General features: G+C 33.5%; 1 pseudogene; it reads right to left on the bottom strand.

The window, feature by feature from the left end:
• Positions 1 to 12,226: 12,226 nt before the first annotated feature.
• Positions 12,227 to 18,979, bottom strand: LOC148766218 (PR5-like receptor kinase pseudogene; annotated as a pseudogene).
• Between the last annotated feature and the right edge of the window lie 507 nt (positions 18,980 to 19,486).

Raw genomic sequence — 19,486 nt, 5'->3', positions numbered from 1 at the left:
CTTCACTCTACGCCGCTGCCAAGGTCTTCTCGTCTCCGTCGCTGATGACTTAAGACATGGTCCTCTCCCGCCGCTGGTGTTTCTGTGAGTGAAGAGAATGGAAAAGAGAATGAAAAACAATGAAAATTAGGGCTAGGGTATGTATGGGCTTTATAAGGGTAGTTTGGGGATTATTAAAAATTCATTTTGCTGGAAATATACCTAAGGGGTTTGCTCAAATTATTTTTGTGAGGGTGGAGTTTCTCTTAACCACATTTCCTAGATGGGGGTGGGGGGTTCTTGCTAATTTTTCCTTCTCTAAAATACCCTCTATAATATAATTTTTATCAATTTCATCCATTATACTCTAACTTCATCAATATTGCACATTGACCCCGGATTTGAACAACTATATCACACTAACCCCCATTTTCATAATTTTTAATTTTTTTTTCAGAACAGTAATCTTATTAACAAAAGAAAGATTCCTGGAGAAACCCTAGAAAACCCTAAGGTCAATTTTTCCCGCTCATTTGGAGGATATCTTATAATGGAATTAAATTTAATTTTCTAATCCAATTTTTTTTTTCATATTATTAAATTTCGTATAATCTAATAATTAAACACCTAATTAAATATTAATTTCTACTAATTCTTTAAATAATCTCCTTAATATTGGCATAATTCTAAATTAATTTTCCGTATAATCTAATAATTAAACACATAATTACATATTAATTTCTACTAACCCTTTAACTAATCTCCTAAATATTTAATTTTCTAATCCAATTTTTTTTCATATTATTAAATTTCGTATAATCTAATAATTAAACACATAATTAAATATTAATTTCTACTAATTCTTTAACTAATATCCTAAATATTGGCATAATTCTAAATTAATTTTCCCTATAATCTAATAATTAAACACGTAATTAAATAGCATACGTCTAAATTAGTTTTCTAATACTATTTTTTCATATTTTATTAAATTTCATATAATCTAATATTTAAACACCTTATTAAATATTAGTTTCTAACGGTTCCTCTATTTTTTTATCACACGTTTTCTCAAAGACTTATCGGGAACAATAATCTAATATATATGTATATCTTAGAAGATTCGTGGATATCTTTTAGGTTTTCCCCACAAACTCTTTATAAGCACTCTTTATAAGTATACCACTCTCTGTATCTCTCTCCATCTCTCCCTGTATTTGCTGCTCCAACAGTACCTTAGGTAAAAAAAAGCCATGTTCTTTTTAATGTTCCCTTGCTTTGGTCCCTGTTATTTAATCTGTTTTCACTTGCTTCGGTCTCAGTTCGTCTGCCCAATTTCACGCAAATATTAAATATCCTGATTTTTGTTTCATTGAAGGATTGAAGAATTTTTATTCATTGAAGCAGTTATGGCTCCACGAAATTCAACTACACAGGTTTCATTTCTTCATGAAATTTGATACAAGCACTATTAATTGGAAGATAATTGTACGGGTAATTCGTTTATGGTTAGTGCCAGATAGGTGGAGAAAAACAGAAACGTGTAGCATTGAAATGGTTTTTTTGGATGAGAAGGTGATGTTTTTATTTTTCAGGATTCTTTTCTATTTATTTATTTTTATTTTTGTTTTATATTTCCAATATTTATGAGCTAACTATTTTATTGATTTTGTAACAGGGTATGCGTATTCATGCTACCATAAAAAAAATCTCATTATGAAATTTAAGGAATTGGTGAAAGAAGGCGAAACTTATATGTTTCAAAATTTCTTGGTGGGTGATTCAAATTTACCATTTAGAGTATTTACGTACAGATTTAAGCTCAATTTTGTCGGAATGAGTGTAGTTACTAATATAGTAGCCGAAAATATTCCGACAACCAACTTCATTCGTTTCTTTCGACACAATAAAGAAGAATGTGGATGAATATTTACTATTTGGTACGCAATTGTTTCATATAACTTAGTTTGGTAAATGTTTGTTCTGTCTTACCGTTAATCACTAATATATTTGTGTCGTCTGTATCACAAGGGTTATGTAGAAATCCTCAGTAATCAAAGTAATGTTGCAATTTGATTCAGTATATAACTCTGGTACATTTGATTTAATTTATTTATTTATACAGATGTAATTGGCCATGTGGTAGAGAAAGGGCATATAAAGGAGGTCACTACAAAAGGAGAGAAAAACAAACTTTTGGATGTTATTCTGCAAGATTTAGAGTAATTTAAATATTATATTTTTTTTTTACAATTTTTATATGGATTTATTCATATAATATTTTTAGTAATTTATTTCACATTACAGGAAAAATACAATTAAATGTACTTTATGGGAAGCATTTGCTGAACAAATTGATGCATATGTAACGAATGCTGACCAAAATGGACCTACTGTGGTCATACTTCAGTGTTTCAGGGCTAAAACTTATTGTGGTGCGTGTTAATATTTACATACCCTAATATTGATGCATATTTAGGAATTTGTTAAAATATTGATGCATATTTTTGTATATTATTTCACCTAAAATCATACTTAGGAAGCACGAGTTTGTCAAATGTTCGACATGGATCACAACTACTGATCGAACCAAATTTGAAAGAAGTTTTAGACTACAGGTATAAGTACTAACATTTGATCATTCAACTTTTAATATATATATAACCTTGAGTATAATCATTCGTTATATATTTTAATACCTGTAAATTTTGCAGGCTTGCATTGAGCGAAGAAGTCTATGTCCCATCAGTTAGTCAATTATCGTCCCAACTTTCTTTGCCTCGATCGTACGATCCACTCCAAGCAAATAGAATGACCATAGATGAGTGCGTTGAGAGTACAAAGGTACGTTGATTTGTCGAAAATATATCTGATATATTTTTAATTAAACAAATCTAATACTTAAGAATCGATTGTTGTATATATATTGTAGGTATGTGTTGGATCCGTACTGGCGAAAATTCTGGAAATCGAGTCGGCAACTAATTGGTGGTATGCTTCATGTAAAAATTATGTGAGGAAGGTCGAACCTGTCTCAAAGATATAGTTCCTAAGGAAATGAAGATATATCTCAGTTTTGATAGTACATGTTCAGCAAACGGAAGCATTGACAGATCTGATGATATTCATACACCCGAGTTTTTGAATACCGTTAATTCTTCTGGTTTTCCAAATCACGAATTAAAACTGAAAGAAGGTGTTCCGGTCATGTTGTTGAGAAATATAGACCAATCTTCAGGTTTGTGCAATGGCACCCGACTGTCAATCACAAGATTAGGAAATCGAGTCTTGGAAGCGAAAATTATATCAGGAACCAACATTGGTCATAAGGTGTTTATTCCACAATTGACTCTAACGCCATCCGATAACAGGATTCCTTTTAAATTTCAGCGTCGACAATTTCCTATCACTCTTTCGTTTGTAATGACGATAAATAAAAGTTAAGGCCAATCTCTTCAACATGTGGGTATATATCTTCAGAAACCAGTGTTTTCAGATGGACAATTATATGTTGCTATCTCAAGAGTTACGAGTCGAAGAGGCTTGAAGATACTTATTTGTGACAACGACGGGAACACCTCAAATACTACTACAAACGTCGTTTATAAAATGTGAACTAAGTGAGTTATTTATATATTTCGTTAAATTTATATATGGATTTTTTGTCTTCAAAGTTTTATAAATGAGCTTTTTAACATTTATTTTCAATTTATAAAAAAGTTATTTTTTCTTTTATTTTGTCCTACGGTGCAGGTGACATATGCTCAAGAGTTGAAAACAACTACTATGTTGGTGGCCGGATTTATTCTTTGGTGGATAGAGTTTTATTTGATTTTCCAGTAAAATATTCAATATATAGTTTTTATTAGATTTTTGAGTTAAATATTCAATACATTTTTATTTCTGTTTTTTTTAATGATTGTTATGTTTGTTTGTTCAATCCCGTGCATCGCACGGGTCAAGTTACTAGTATTACTAATATTACTGTCCCAAACAGTAATATTACTGTCCCGGACACTAATAATACTGTCCCGAACACTAATATTATGAATATTACTTTCCCGAACAACAATATTACTAATATTACTGTCCCAAATAGTAATATTATTGCATGAGACAGTAATACTACGGTCGAAGACAACGAAATTGCAGGTCAAGACGATAAAGTTAACAGATAGAGTAAAATTACTATCTCCAACAGTTAAGTTGGGGTAATTTTGGTATATATAAAAGGATTTTCCTTATTTGCAAATAAGTTTGAATGATGTGGATTTATTTACAAGACAAAAAAGTTGAATGTCCCTTTTTAAATTAAGTGCTCTTGTCATGAGCATATTTGCCATTTGCCCTAATTGAATATAGAGGCTCTTTGAGAAATCCCCCCATTACTTCTTTTAATGGAGACACAATTTCCTCCATTTGAGAAAAACCCTCACCCATTTCCAACCACCTTTTTTTCCAATAATGAACCCGCCACATCATTATTGCATCATGCCCACACCATCATTGCGTCACGCGCTAGTCATCAGCTTATTTTTTTTTTTCCTTTTTCGAATCAGTTTTATTAATCGATTATATATGAAGCATAGTTGATTAAGGAAATTCTTTAATTTTTTTATTTTCTATTATTCTTTTTCTAGTTTTTTAATTTTTTCCCTATCAGGTATACTAATCACCTATGAAGCATAGTCGATTAAGAATATGACTACTAAAAATAACAAATCACAATTACAAAGAAATGCAAAATCAACTATATTTTACAAAAACCAAAAATATGCATACATTATAATTGATTTATACAATTGGAATCAATAAACAAAAAAATCAAAAAAAAAAATTATATATTGGAGTCGATTAACCTCAATCGACTACTGAAAATAGTCGATTAAGCCTTAATCGACTATTGGACATAGTCGATTAAATCACACGTAGTCGATTAAAGGCCCAACATGCGCGAATTTCTCTTTTTGCGCCGTCTTCCGCCCAATCCACCAAAAAAACCCTAAATTTGCTCTTCATCGTCACGACATCGCTGCGACACCACACCATCACCACCCCGCTTCCATATTCTAACATTTTTTTATACAAATAAAGTAAATCACAACCTGAACCACCAATCAAAACAGAACCACCACCTTCAAAACCACAAAAACAAAGCCACCCATATCAAAAAATATGCAGAAAAATTAGATTAAAAATTCATACCGAATAAGTAGAATCAAGCAAAACTACCTTCAGTGCGTATTTTTCAGCCCCCGTCGCCCTGCTGCCGCCTCCACTCGAAGCCCAGCAGCCAACCTACGCCCGCGCCGCCTTCTACCATCGCCCCCGTCGCCGGACCAGCACCAAACACTTAGATCTGATCTTGTAAAGAGGGAAAAAGAAGAGAGAGAAAGAGAAGAGAGTGGGAAGAGAAGAAAAGAGAAAAAAATAAAGAACGGCAAAAATAACGTCAAAAATAATTAGGTTTTTGAAAGAGTATATTAGACAACTAAGGGTAGCTTTGGAATTATGAAAATAACATTTGGGTAGAATATTAGCTAAAGAGGTTTTCTCTAATTATTTTTTGGAGGGGGTGTTTCCTTAACTACATTTCCTAGATTGGGATTCTTGCTAATTTTCCCTTGAATATAGGACAATAACAACTATAATAAAATGTAGGGCAAAATGCACTTTGCCGCCTTACAAACTCACAGTTCGCTTTTTCCCCCCTAAGAAACCGAAAAAGAGACGCTCCCCCTTCCAAATTGTGTCCCAGTTGCACTTTACCCCAAACTTCGAATTTAGTGTATCTTTCACTGGATTTCAAATATGGCCGTCCACTTAAGGGGGGTATATGCGTTATTCTAGGGTAAATATGTTTTTCTGTGAAAATTTTCACCTGATTTTGAAATTCCTTCATCTAAGTTGTAAGGACTAAATTGTAATTTCAGAATTTCTTTAAAAATCCTAATCCCCTTCATTCTTCCCACCACCACCACCACCTCTACCACCGCTCTTCATCATCATAAAAATAGTCACCATCACCTCTAGGGCAGAAGAACCACCAACTAATGCTTACTCTCTCCATTTTTAAGTTCTTCATAACACTAGTTTTCTTCGCCACAACCATAAACCTCATCATGCTCACCCCATTGTTGCTCAATTTTTGTATTCCCATTAATATTTTTTGCAGATCGATTGACGCCGCTCACACCAATTATGCGCCGATGCCAGTCACACATAAATCCCTCCAATTTCTTCGGCCACCTAAAATCCTATGTGCTATGTTGGACATGACTCGAGTTTTTTGAGCTCGGTAAGCCGGCTCGAATAAATATCGAACTCGGACTCCAGTTTTTCGAGCTCGAGCTCGCGAGCTCGAGCTTTCTGACGAGCTTAGCTCGAGCCAGGTTCTAGTTGTTCGTGAGCTCACGAGCCGGCTCGCGAGCCTTATTTTTTATTTATATATTATTTTTATTTAAATAATGCATAATAATATAAAATATTATAGAAATAAAATATAAAAATTAAAAAATATATATAATTACAATTTATTATTTATTTTGTAATTTTTAATAATAATAAAATAATAATTAAAAAATATTTAAAAAAAAAAAGGAAAAACAACAATGAGCTTGAGCTCGAGCTCGACAAAATGGACATGAGCTCGAGCTCGAGCCAAAAAAGAAAGAACTCGACGAGCTCGAGCTCGAGCCTGCCAAAAGAGGCGAGCTCGGCTAGTTCAAACCCCTAGTTTTTGATATAAGAAAAAGGGTAAATAGCATTAAACCACCTGAACTTTTTCAGTTTTTGCATATCACCACCTGAACAAAAAAAATTTGCAGGAGTTCATCTATACTCAATTAATTCTGCCACTTTGCCCTTTTTTATCTTGTTTGCGGGTCAAAATGACCGGTTCTCACCCACGTGCGTTTCACATGACAACTACAAGGCTATTGCTGTCTTGTCCATTCCTAAAATACTCAACCCTAATTCCCGTTGACATTCACACATTCTCACACATTTCATTTCATCGACCCTTTATCGTTTTCTAGGGAAAATGAAATCAAAGTAATTCCAATTCCTTTAGTTCAATTTGGTAATCAGAAGAAAATGAGAAAATAAATTATTGTTGGATAATTTTTCATAAAATAATAAAGAGTTAATCGATTAAGAAGCGAATAAGAAATGGGAAAAAAATGAAAGAATTGGAGGAATTAGGGATTAAAACTTGCAAAAACAAAAATAGCCCCTCCAAATCGCATGTGCAAAGCACATGGGTCCAATTCCGGCCACTTTTGCCTGAAAATTCAAAAAAAAGGGTAATGTGGCACAATTTATTGAGTTCAGGTGGGATCGGATTTTTTTTTTTTTTTTTGAGGTGGTAATCCGCAAAACCGGGCAAAGTTCGGATGGTATAATGCTATTAACCCAAAATAAAAAGCACTTTCGGACCCCACCCCCTACCAACACCCACCCATACACCTACCCACCCAAAAACAGAAATTGAAACGGTGTCGTATGCAGGGGACGGATTCGCCGTTATATTCAAGTAATGAAAGGATGGACTTTCCGTCAAATTCAAGTCGTGAAGGGGCGAAATTAGGTGAAGCAGTGGCGAGATGGTGATTAGAACAACGATAGGCTTATTACCTTCGTGTTTGCTTTCTCTGGTGCGACGGTGGTTGGGCTGGTGGTTGTTGTTGCAGCAGCTGCCACAGGCTAATCCTTTGTTGGATCCTCCTGTGAAGTCAGGCGGCATTGGCAGAGGGCGGCGATGGTTAACTAGCACCGCCAAATAAAAGAATAAGAAGAGAGGAAGTACGGTGTTCTCTGCGGAATAGAGAAATGGAGGGAAGGGAGAATGAGAGACAAATTAGAGAAATAAAGGAGATAAAAGAGAAAAATGGAGGGAAATTGAGGAAAAATTGAAGCAATTAGGTTTTTTTTTTTTTGTTAATGGAAAAGACAACAATACCATTGGATTTTACATGTGCAACGCGTGTGAGTTCATAACCGGTCATTTTGATCTGAAAACGGGCAAAAAAATGGCAAAGTGGCACAATTAATTGAGTACAGGTGAACTCGTGCAAAAAAAAAAAAAAAAAAATTTGTTCAGGTGGTGATCCGCAATAACTTAAAAAGTTTAGGTGGTGTAAGTTATTTACCCTAAGAAAAAAATGCAACATATAGTTCTGATACCAATTAATTTTTTTTTTTTATGGTTTTTAGATTATTTGGCTCTTATTCATATTTTTCATATAGAATATAACATACATTAAATTATGAAATTACAAAAATATATCATAAAATTATATTATATATTTCGAAAAACAATGAAAACATTTGTAACTAAAATCGGAAAAATTAGAAATCGGAATGAAAAATACGGTTCAAAATTTATTTGAATCGAAATCGGCGGGATTCCAAAATTCCATTGCAACACCCCTAACCACATTGCATTTTTTTACTTTTCTTTTTCCATTAGTTTATTTTATTTTATTTTATGAGAGATGTTTTTTTTTGTCGCCATATGCCTGATGATTTGAAAATTATTAAAATATGGTATTGAAATGATGTATTGGTGTTTAATGATGTTAATTATAAATGTATTTAAGATTGCCTATACTAGCTTATTGTCAAATCAAGTTAATTAACTACTCAATCTTTATTTAAAATAACTAATAAGGATCACCCAATTAATTTGTTAAACTTAATATTATCCATTTATCTATTCTTTTATTTTATAATAAAATTCATTTGTTATTTTAAATATATATTTAACATTGTATATTAATGTACATTTTGGTAGAATTTTATACATAATATACAAAATAATATATTCTTAGAGTTAATTAATGATAAATTAATTTAAACTTAAATATTTATTCATCAAACATTTAAAATTTTATTCAATTTTATTCCAATATTTTATTTTGTTCATTCATATTACACAATAACTAGCAACTTATTTTATATAAAATTAATCATATACAATTATATTTATTTATAAAGCAATTAATGATGTGCAATTTTAATCAATTAAATCTTAAATAGTGTAAATTATTGACTTTTTTTCTCAAGCAAATTGAAGTATTGGCAGGTCAGTTTAGTTGAAAATGCAGACTTCCACATTTGGTGTCAATTATTCCTTAAAAGTAGCAGCAATGATCTGTAACAGGTTCTCTTCATGTGGAATTATGCCCGGGTTTTCGTCACGTGTGTTTAATTCATTCTGTTTTACTATGTAACTCTACTTAATATAATTGTGTTTGAAACAAGTAAAAATGCAATAATTGTAAAAATTAAAAACTATAAGAGAAGACAATAGCATTCATTATAAATCAATATTTACCCGGTCGAGTGATTTTACAACAAGCAAGTGTCTTTGCACGAGCATAGCCCTTCTCACGTTCTCTAAAAATCCTTAACTCATCCAGTATTAGTTGCCATCGGCACCCTCCACTTTATCCTACACATTGAGCACTCCACTCATAAGTCATAATCTCAGGATCTTTATGTACAAAAAGAAAGACTGATCATAGGGTTCCAAAAATATGTTGTTGCATGGAGATGTTTCTTCAGCATGCGATCCCATCTATTTTCTATAATATCAATGTAGGGCTTGTACAATTTTTGTTTTCCTTAAAAATATTCATAATCCCTGAGTATGCCCCGTACACAATGTTCTAAAAATCGGGCAAGGCGGCCAATTAATCGGTCTCCGAGGCGGAGGCGGTCCCAAACCAGTACGATTTTGGTGTAAACGTTTTGCAAAATCGGGTTTTGGCATGTTGGGTTTTAGGCGGTTCAAGGCGGTCTGAGGCGGATTGAGGCGGTCTTAGGCTGTCAAACCTTGGTGGCGGGTCAAACAAAAGTAGGTCAAAAATCGTTTGTTTTTTTATAACTTTTTTATTTAAAAATAAAAGTCGAGTTTCTAATTAAAAAATATGAGTTTATGCTTTATTTTATTTATGTTCATTTTTATTGTTAAAGAACCTAATGATATATGCTTGTAATGTTCAAGAATAAATTTAAATTCAAAAGATTTGAGTTTTATATGTATTTTATAAGGATTTTTATTGTATTGTGATCGGGAAAATTACATTTTTCGTCCTCATACTTTACCCACTTTTTCAAAATTGTCCCTAAACATTTTGGAGTTACAATAGTAGTCCTTAATCATGCCATTTTTCGACAGAATTGTTCCGCCGTTAATTTTTGCAGTTAAGTTGGATGGAAAATGACATGTGCCTCTCACATGCCTTCAATTTACAACACTACATGAAAATAGACTTTCAACAACACGCACGGCGTCTTGTTAAAACATATTTTTTATAATTATTATTTTTAATTAAAATTTAATATAAAATCGAAATCACGTAAATTCCAAAAAAATCAACTCGTTTCGGAAATATTGTTTAAAAAATCAAAATATAGTTTAAAAGTTTAAAATATTGTTCCAAAATCCGCATTTTTGGAATTCAATTAAAATATATCGTTTCAAACCAAAATAAAAACCCGATAGGAATTGGGGAATTAGAAATCTCCATTCCAATTTTCACCTCTAAGCAATTCCAAATATCCCAATTGTGAGACAATATGTCGAGTTTTAAATCATTCAATATGGGTGAAAATTGAAAAGGAGTTTTCTTATGCTGCCTAGTTTGATCGAATTTTTATTTTATTTTAAAAGAATATTTTCATTCAATTTCCAAAAATTCCGATTTTGAAACAAAATATTATTTTTTAGACAGTACTATGATTTTTTAAACAATATTTCTGAATTTATTTTGGAAAAAAATATCGAGTTTCAGATTATTAAATAAGGGTGAAAATTGGAACGGAGTTTTCCACTCCGCCTATTACGATCAGATTTTATTTTATTTAAAACAATAATTTTCATTCGGATTCAAGAAATTCCGGTTTTAAAACATTATATTATTATTTTAGACAATACTTCTAAAAATATTTTGAAACAATTTATCGAGTTTTACATTATTAAATTAGGGTGAAGATCGAAATGGAGGTTTCTTATCCCACCTATTCGGATCGAATTTTTATTTTATTTTGAAACAATGTTTTCATTTGAATTCCGAAAATCTTGATTTTGAAAGCAATATTTCATTTTTTTAAAAACAATGTTTCAATTGTTTAAAGAATATTTCTCAAAATATTTTAAAACAATATATATCGATTTTGTTTTTTTTTGGAATTTATATAATTTCGAATTTCAATCAAGTTTTAATTATGAAAAATCTGTTTTAACAATACGCAATGCGTGTTGTTAAAAGTCCATTTTCATGTAGTGTTGTATATTGAAGGCATGTGAGAGGCACATGACATTTTCCATCCAACTTAACTGCAAAAATAAACGGCGGACCAATTCTGTCAAAAATGGCATGATTAAGGACTACTATTGTAACTCCAAAATGTTTAGGGACAATTTTGAAAAAGTGGATAAAGTATGAGGACGAAAAATGTAATTTTCCCTATTGTGATCTTATTATTATTAAATTTTTATTATGTCATTAGGATATATAAATAACCGGGATATAATTGTGTTTAAATATTTTCTTATATATATTTTGAGTATTTTTCTAAATAATATCTAGAAAATATCATATTAACTTTTAAAAATCAATTTATTTCCGATTTAACCGCCGCACCGATTAATCGTGAGTCAGTGCCTAACCGCCTCCAACCCGATTTCCGTTTTTTACAACCTTGTGTATACATGCCCTCATATATATAAGCCATCGATGGTTTCTCAGTGTCGCACAACCGCAAAAAGCGAATCAACGGTTTCATAACACTCACAGTCATCAATCAATTATCCCAAAATTTCTCTTCCAATAAAATTTATTTTACTTTTCTACCTCTTGGCCATTTCAAAAATTTCTTAAGCTCAGCACCAAGGACCAAAGCATGCAAATCATCCTTATGCTCATGTAAGCTTTGTAAATCAATAAAGATAGTAGCAAAACGGGTTGCACCGGGACGGATAATTTATCACCATACCTCTCTAGTTCTCAGCCAATTCAAAGTTACCTTGTAATTGTAGACAAAAACAGTAATCTTGGCGAGACTAGCTAAACTTTGAATGATGTCCAAATCTCCAAGATCTTTGAATATCAAATTCACATAGCGAGTTGTACATGGTGACAAAAAAAAAGAAGGATATTTCACCATGAGCAATTACCCCCTGCAGCTTTATAATTGGCTCCATTGCCTGTCACCATGTGAACAACGTTACGAGGACCAACTAATTCGACAAATTTTCAGCAATTACGCAAATATGAGAAGCATCAACAGATTTGATAAACGAAATTCCCTGTGGACAATAAACTAAAAGGTTAATCAAAGACCTCTGAAACATATCAAGAAATTAAATGCCTGACGCTTCTTGATTTAAACCAAAATCCCTTTGAAATAACTTATGATTCTTGAGTAGTTTCCTGAGGCTCTGCCCGAGTAAATATCTCCGACTCCAGTAACTATACAGTTCAAGGAATGAGAGCCTATTTATTCAGCAGCAAAGTTCCCGTTACGAGATTATACTGCAAATCCATCACACAAAACATACACAAATTCTGTGAATTCAAATTCTTGTTTATCCACCTACAATAGAGTCCAAAGTGACCGTCAGAAGTAGCGGATGAATCAAAATTAAAAAAAAACACACATATCTTAAAGGGTAAATTGCACATCACCCCCTAAAAATTTCTAATTTTTGCACTTTACCTCCCTCAAAAATTTAAAAAGCGAATGTCCCTCTTCAAAATGTTATTCTTGTTGCACATTGCCCCCATATCAAAATTTCGACGGATTATTGATCGTAATTAAGTATTTTTGTTGCACGTAGCCCCTTTATATGTTTATTTTGTTGCACGTTATCGCTTAAAAACATTATCTTTTTGCACATTGCCCCTTTAAAATGTTATTTTTGTTGCACAATGCCCATAAAAAATTGGCTTATGGGGCAAAATGCAACCAAAATAATATTTTGAAGGGGGATTATCCAGGTTTTGAATTTTTAGGGGGGAAAGTGCGAAAATGAGAAATTTGTAAGGGGTGAAGTGCATTTTGTCCTATCTTAAATCACTATTAAAGAATGAAGTTAGGACACATACTTTATATATTGGTTAATCCGTCTTCGTAGAAACATGATCTAACCAAAATTTGCTAATCGGATGTGGCACACTAAAATCCCCATGAAAATTGGCGCCTTTTTCTGGAAGTTGTCGTATGGAGCAATCCCGGTTGACTTGAACCTCAAGAAACGGGGTTTCATTACTACGTCCCGCTGTCTCTGTTGCGCGAACCCCAAAGAGGAGAGCTTATCGCACCTTTTCATTCAATCTGACGTGGCACAAGGAGTGTGGAGATACTACGCCTCTTTATGGCACATGCCCTATTTTTATGGTTCTATGAAGCACCTCATCAAAGCCTGGACTTCCGACTTTAGTATGAAATCTCAACAAGGTGTAATAGCTCTTGGTATATTGATGATAGCGTGTTGGGAGATATGGAAATCGAGATGTAGAGCTGTGTTCGAGGATATCCCCATGAACACGACTGGGATCTTGCTTATCATGGCTCCCCAGCTTGACGCCCTTAATGAAATCATGATGGTGAAGAATACGACGGATACTAGCGGCAAGCTGGCCCTGCAACAGCTCAACCTGCGGATCAAGGACCCAACGCCGTGTTAAGAGTATATTTTTACACTTTATCGTACCTTTTTATTTGAGCTTTTGGTGTGTTTTAACGATAATTGGTGCTTAAAAAGTTGATTTATTGTCTTTTATGTACAAATTGAAGAATTGGAAAAGTATGGGGTCAAAACTGCAATTTTGGAGAAAATATGGGTCAAAAGTGAAAAAATCAAAATTCTGAAGATTTAAAGCTCGGACGACCGTCCGAGTTTTAGTTCATATTGTGGGACGGCCGTCCGAGACCCCGAGGCAGCGCAGTAAAGGGATTTTAATTGCACAGGGAAACTGCCTTCTTCCCCAAGTTTTTCACTCTATATAAGACCAAGCCAAGCACACAATTGGGGATCTTTTTACGCGATTTCAAGAGCAACAAAGCAATAACGAAGATGAAGAATTCGAAGACTTCAAGCATAGATTTATCGTCTATGATTTATTTTATTTGCGTTTTTCCTTTAATCATGAGTAGCTAATTTTCTTATTTCTAGGATTTTATTTTGAACCCTATGTGGGATTTATGAACCCTTTTCTATCATTTTATGCAAGTTTTAGTTCCGGATTATTTCTTCTACTTGTTTTATTAAGTGCATGAACTTGATCACCTTATGTGCTTTTATGTTATTGTTAATCGCATGAATCGGAAGATCGGGTTAATAATTATAACTGTGGTAGAAGAGCTTTTGTGGTATTAACATAGGAATATAGTTAATCTCTTAGGTAGCCATTATTGAGATTTGTGCTTGTGTTCTAGAATTAATTGCATAGGAATATAGTAATTGAATTTAGAGTATTAGAATCGTAATACACGCGGAAGCGGGTTATGATTAATTTAGCATCTCAGGTTAATAATCCGGGTTAATTGCTTGCATAATTGAAGGAATTGGGGGAATAATAATCACATAGGGGGAAGAATAAAATCCTAGGCTTGTTTACTCTGATAAATCTTCGTGTTTAATTTGCTTTCCTGCTTTGTCGTTTTAATTTGCTTTTTAATTTATTTTAGTTAATTCTCTCTAAAGTCGACTGTGTAGGGTGGGCTTGATAATAATTGGTAGAATTTAGCGTCTAGGATTAGATAATTAAATATTCCCTGTGGGATCGATATCCAGACTTTTAGTCCACTATATTACTTGTACGATACGTGCACTTGCGTGTAGGTATTCCAACCAACACGCTGCATTGCATAAAGGCTGTTGGATCAAATGGCACCCACCTAACTCGCCTTCCTTCAAGTTTAATGTCGACGGTTCGAAGATGGGAGATGTGAGTACGGGGGAGGTGCTATGAGAAATCATGAAGGTTGTTTTATCTATGGTTTCTCCAACTATTACGGTCACGGGAACCTTCTCCTAGCCGAAGCAACCGCTATCCTCGAGGGACTGCTTCTCTGCCACGACTTGGAGCTGGATCATGTGGTTATGGAGTCTGACTCCAAAGCAGTGATCGACATGATCACAGGTCAAACAAGTGTTGCATGGGAAATATAATACGTGGTTGCTCGTATTAGAGATACCATCAAGGGTAATTGGCGTATAGAGCACACTTTTCGAGAAGGCAATCAGGTGGCCGATCGTCTAGCCAAGTTGGCGCACGAGCACAAATCTAGAATATATTATTACAATTATACGGATCTTCCTAGTAGGGTTAGACTTGTATTGTATCGGATAGACTAGGTTTTTGTACTTTTCGTAATCATTGTAAATAGGGGGTACTCTTTTCCTTGTTCTAGGCCGACAAGGTTTTTAACGAGGCCCCCCTGTGCCTTATCGGAATAAAAGTACATTTCTTTGGCCAAAAAAAAAAAAAAAAAAAAAAGAAACATGATCTAACGGCCTCAAACACAAACATATTCTCCTTATAGTTAGCAAAACGACCACACTTTTCTTATTCTCCTTACAGTTAGCAGCATGAACATACATGCATAAGCTCCATATTTGGAGTCCACACCTATCAAAACTTAGACTCGCGAATCATAAAAGTTCTGATTAAAACAAATAAATTACGAATCTCGTAAAATCTGATTTTCACTCTTTCTAAATTCTAATATTAGTTAGGCTTATGGATCATTTAAAATAATGTTAATAAATTAAAGAAAAAGTTGATTGACGAGACTCACTTGATTTGAGATTTGCCGTTGGAAAGTCTAGTTGGATTCGTTGGATCGATCAGTCTTAACTTTCAAAACTATATTTAAGATTCTTGTAACAAATAAATCCGATAAAGTGAGACATAACTTAATCTGAAAGAGAATGAGAACACTTATTGTTTTCTCAAAAAACAATCGCGCACCGGCATGGAGTGTACTGTCTTCTCCAATTTTATCTTCATCACCTGATGAACTCTATGTCAGATAAGATGTTTTAAGACCGGATAAGCTGTTAAATCTTATTTTTAGAATTAATTTTTAAAGTGTTTGGATAATAAACGTATCTGCTATATTTTTACTCATTTTAAAATGTTAAATCGAAAGGGGAGGTAGAGTTACTTTTTAAAAACAAATCTTATGTGCCCTCCAACAAATTATTTTTATAAAGTTTAAGATCTTTTTTTTTTTTTTTAAATTTACCAAATATTTTGGAAAAACTCTTAAAATATCTTATAAACTATTTTTAACATCTTATAAGCTTAGCCAAACACCCTAGCTCGTCTAAATTTGCGTTGCAAAATATTGTGTGACTTTTTTTTTTTGATAAGTATATCGTGTGCCTTGCAAAATATCGTGTGCCTTGCAAAAAACACACTTTCAGTCGCATATCGTGTGACTTATTGCTAATAAAATTATATGATATATTGTTGTGGGACTTTTAGAGCTACATTCGGTACGCTTGTGTAATGTCTAATGGCTGAAAAAAAACCCTATGCTAAAATAATTAGCACATACCCCCTTATGATGAGAAGTTAAAGCCAATGAAGTCCCTGTGAGTTGATTGTGCACTACACTTGTCGATTATGCGACCGAGTGTGTGTGTTTTGACCTCAGAAGACCCAAATGCCCTTTAAATTATCTTTTTTGGAAAATTACAGATTCACCCAAAAAAAAACCCTCTTCCAATTTAGTCCTTAATATTTTCAAAAAACCTTCTTCTCCAAACCAACCAAAATCCATTACCAAAAATCATCTTCATCATCCCATTTTCGGCAATCCCATTAGATTGAGAAGGAGAATCCATGGGTCTGCAATTGTTGTTGTGTGATAGAATCCATTTTCGGCAAGAATCGCATCAGGGCTCCGAGTTTCAAGAATCCTGGTTTTCGGATTGCTTTCTTCTCGTCGGCCATTAATTTTCGAGGTGGTGGCGTTGCAGCCGCTGGAGCAGCTGCCGTCGCCTTGTACGAGCGGATGTGGAGGAGGAGCAGGATGGGTTGGTGGACGGATGTTTGGGTGGGGAAGAAGATGACTTCTTTTAATTTCTTTTTCTTTTTATTATTTTACATTTAGTATATATTTTTGGCATTATGTTTTGTTTAAATAAATATTTAGTTCTATTTTTTTTTTTTTTTAATATGTTTTACATAGTGGGTTTATTTCACAATTTGGGGGAAGATTTTTTATTAGCAGTATATATTATATATCTTCGTAGGGGTAATATAGTCATTTCATTATAGTTAACGAACCTTTTTCTGATAGGGAGTGGTGTCCTAAATACAACCCATCAGAGAAGGGTAAATGCTAATTGTTTTAATATAGGGGCTTTGTTAGCCATTAGACATTGCACAGAGGTACCAAATGCTAAAAACTCGGGACTTTTAGCTAATGACACGGAATAACAAAGCATATGTATATGAAAGATACAAAGTAAAATAAGGATACATATAGCCCTTAAATTGTACTACAAATTGACTTTTCAAATTCTTTAAGATGATCATAAACATTAATTTTTAAACCTTGAATAAAGTTGTAAAACTTAATGTTTGTGCAACCCCCTACAATGATAAGAGAAAATGCTACATCCTTTTAAAAGTTAATTGAAGCAAAAAATAGAGAAACCCCTTAGTAAGTTGCATAATTAGAGGAAAAGAGGGAGACTATCTATAAAAGTGTATCGTTATAACATTCGAGAAAATTCATATCATGAATCATTCTAGATATTTTGGGTGATTATATGTGATTCCAAATCAATACCTAATCTTCAGCGGAATTTTCTGTCTCTACATATGATGAAAATGAGGAAATTTCTTTATCCGGAACACTAGGATTACACAGAACTGGCTTTGGAGGAATTAGTATGGACTCTATACTTCCTTCTAACATTTCAACAACCTTAGACATCGGTGGCCTATCCGATGGAGATGTCTGAATGCACCAAAATCCGACCAAAAACATTTTCCTTGCAATTTCTTCTTCACCATCAATCATAATATCGTCTAATTTCCTGGTGACATCAACTACATACTCGTAGATTTTGTCAGGGAAATAGTTCTCACTCGATTGAATTGCTTCCTTTTCGACAAATTTTCTGGCTCCAGCCATTTCAAGAACCATCATTCCATAGCTATAGACATCAGATTTATGAGAAACTCCTCCAAAATTTCTAGAAAATACTTCAGGAGCAATATACCCAATAGTCCCTCTTGTCCCAAACACTGATAATATACTCTGCTTCTTCTTGCATAGCTTAGCAAGCCCAAAATCAGATATTTTCGGACAAAATTCCTCGTCTAACAGAATGTTCTGAGGCTTAATATCGAAATGAACTATTCTAGTATTGCATCCCATGTGCAGATATTCCAAACCTTTGGCAACTCCAACTGCAATCTTGCACAATTTGTCTAAATCCAGTGGACAATCATTTATCAAGTACTTGTCCAAAGATTTTTTTGGCATATATTCGTACACTAGAGATCTATTATTTTGATCAAAGGAAAATCCCAAGAGATTGACAATATTAACATGCGAGGTTCTACTGATGCTAGCAAATTCATTAATGAATTCTTCTCCATTGCTATCGGTTTCGATCAAAACCTTGACAGCAACGAGGGATCCATCAGGGAGTACACCTTTGTAAACACTACCATATCCTCCTTTACCAAGTTTCTCATTGAATGATTTGGTCATTTTCTTGATCTCTGAATATTTGTATCTTTTTGGAGCCAAAATTCCATGTTGGACTAGAATACTTTCGACATCTTGGTTATATTTCTGGTTTGAGACAGCTCGCGAATGTCGTCTTTTGAGGTAGAACCATATGACAATGGACACTATAACCGCACCGGTTACAGTAAGTAGCACCACTGCATATATATAGTGGTAGGATATATATAAAAACTAGCTGGTACGTAAACATATATATAATAAGTCAAAATGAAGAAAAGGATTTTACCTACTATAATCATCCCGGTAGCAAGCTTTTGTCCTGCAATTTGGTCTTGGGAATTAAAAAAAGAAACATGTAAACCTTATAGGGGTAAATACAAAGTGCACCCCCTACTATCACCAGAGTCGCATATACCCCCTGTACTACAAAATGCGACAAAATGGCCCCTCAACTTAACGGTCAACCCTCAAATCTCTAACACCGTTAGTTTGTGTAGCGTAGTTACATTTTTACCCTTACATTTATATGATATAAATTGGCATTCTTTGACTTTATTACTTGGCCATTTTTTTACTTTATTACGGAACACTCCGGTGGCATCGACAAGTGGTTCTAGAAAAATATGCCTTGTAGTGTTTGGACGTAAAAAATGAAATGCATGAATTTGGAGAATTAGAACTACGGGAAGCATTTTTAAATCGAGAGTTTTTAGGCTGAAAGTTCAATTTTTTTTTTCTTCAGAAATCTAAAAAGAATTCAAAAATATTATCCAAA

Source organism: Erythranthe guttata, chromosome 12, assembly GCF_056151865.1.
Source record: "Erythranthe guttata isolate IM_541 chromosome 12, IM_541, whole genome shotgun sequence".
NCBI lineage: Eukaryota > Viridiplantae > Streptophyta > Magnoliopsida > Lamiales > Phrymaceae > Erythranthe > Erythranthe guttata.
This window is presented reverse-complemented; position numbering and strand designations above follow the sequence as displayed.